General features: G+C 41.9%; 1 long non-coding RNA gene across 1 annotated transcript; it reads left to right on the top strand.

The window, feature by feature from the left end:
* Positions 1–1,566, top strand: LOC144702643 (uncharacterized). Its single transcript, XR_013581305.1, has 3 exons — positions 1–74; positions 1,138–1,259; positions 1,360–1,566. It is a non-coding gene; the product is annotated as an uncharacterized LOC144702643 (long non-coding RNA).
* Positions 1,567–2,125: the final 559 nt, after the last annotated feature.

Here is a 2,125-nt window from a genome sequence, read left to right as displayed (position 1 = left end):
CATTCTTTCTTGCTCCACAGTGTGAAGTCCACACGGCGGTGGTAATCGGCAGCGGCAGCAGCAACGATGCTGACGTTAGTATCTTTCTCGCGCACTGTCTTCCTCTCTTCCTCGCTGAATCTCGCTGTCTGCTCGGCTTCCTTGATCTCTGTTACGTTCCCCCCCCCTCTCTCTCTCTCTCTCTCTCTCTCTGTTTCGCTTATCCTGCCCTCCTTGTTGCCTCAATCTTTCTTTCACACTCTCTCTTTGGCCCCTCCTATCTCCCGCTCCATCCTCTTCTCTCTCAGTCTCGCTATTTTTTCTCTGTCTCGCTGTCTCCTCTTCGCTGTGGATCACTGCTTTCTATCTTGGTCCAGCTCTCTTCTTTTCTCGCTGGATAATTATTTTCCCTTGTTTATTTTTGTCACTAGTTTACATTCTTTGATTCGTCGCACAACTTAGCAAGTGTGTAGAGTAGGACCTGGTATCCCTGATGACAATGAATTCATTCATTTGGAGATTTCTAGTGCTATTTTTACCAGTTCCTCAATCTTTCCTCTCCTCTTTCAATTCGCTCTTCTGTTTTTCCTTCTTGGCTCCTATTTTATTCCTTAAGTAAATGATTCATTTTATCTTTATTTTCAATCTTTCTTTATTTTTCCTGATCCTCATTTATTAATTCCTAATTTATGGATTTCAATTTTGTTTCAGGGGTTCTTGTTTTCTGGTTTCATCTGTACAATTCTGTTTCCTTTCTCGGTTTTCCTCATTCCTTCTTTTTCCGATCCTGCCACTTCTAATCCTTATTTTTTAATTCGTCATTATTTTTACTTCACGGTCTTAGTTCTACATTCTTATCGGCCCTTGTTTAAGGCTTCAACAATAACTTCCTGAAATTTTTTCTTTGTAATTTTATTTTTTTAGTTCTCTTCACATCATCGATTCTATTGTATGCATCTTTCAATGTTATCCCTAAATTTAAGTCTACATCTAATTGGCTATTTCTCTTTTTCGCCAATAAATTAATATCATCGTACGGCTGGCTATTTGACATATCTACCAATCATGAACTTTATTTAATGTGCCAGCGGATATATGAGTAAATAAAAGCATATACATATAAAACTGCAGTACCTGAAAAAATTAGACACCGTACAGACGCAGAGAGAGCCGCTTGGAAGACGCCCACACCATGGATTGTATATTCCATTCGCGAGAGTGCAACTGGCTTAGGAAGGACGTGCATTTTAATTTTCTTGTGTATTGGTTTATAAAAATAGGTATCCTATTTGATATTTATATGTAGTCAGCAATCTCGTTGTAAAAGAATAATTTTTTATAGGTGTCACACCGACCTTCCTTCTCTGGTTTCTTTTACAGTAGCTCACGAGATTCAAGCGGCTAAAATGATAACTCTAGACACAGCATGACAGGTGGAAGTCAAGGAAGAAGATTCAAGTAAATGACTTATTTATTTCCATGATTCATGTCCTTTTTCGTAATTGTTGAAGGGTTGTATTTCTCACTTCTAGAAGTATACAAGCCATCTAGTGTGGGCCGCTGAAAACAAGTATAAGCCCAGCAACAGACCTCCTAGTAAAACAGCAAAACATTTAGACACACACTGGTAAATGACTTTATGCTCAGTCTGTAAGATGAGAGTTTTCGCTCTCTTCTCACGTAACTTTGGTGGTTACCTGATACAAACCTTGATCAAGATTCGTATCGGAAGGAGGTTGGAGGGCGATGCGAGATAGACATTCCCGGGGTAGGAGAGTCGAAATGGGAATGAAGGGAGAGGTCAAACAGATGGGGACAGGGATCGACCTGGGACGAGCCGCCTGATGACGAGGTGAGGGTTGACAATCGCGGGGACGGGGATCACCGGAGACTAGAAGGGAACCGAATGCCAGGGGTAGGGTTCAGATTGGAGGGGAGCCGGCTGAAGATCCGAGGAGACGATCACGGGGGTAGGGGATGGTGGGACGGTTAAGGGGATGAGACTGAGACGAAGAAGATTGAGATAGTGAGCCAAGAGGCCAAACTTACCTTCATTCTTGACTGCCCTCCTCAATGGAGGGCTACACCTATATAAGGAAAGCGAGCAATCTACCCTAAACATGAAATTACTAAAATGCCCCTAGTG

Source organism: Wolffia australiana, chromosome 4 (genome assembly GCF_029677425.1).
Source record: "Wolffia australiana isolate 7733 chromosome 4, ASM2967742v1".
NCBI lineage: Eukaryota > Viridiplantae > Streptophyta > Magnoliopsida > Alismatales > Araceae > Wolffia > Wolffia australiana.
This window is presented reverse-complemented; position numbering and strand designations above follow the sequence as displayed.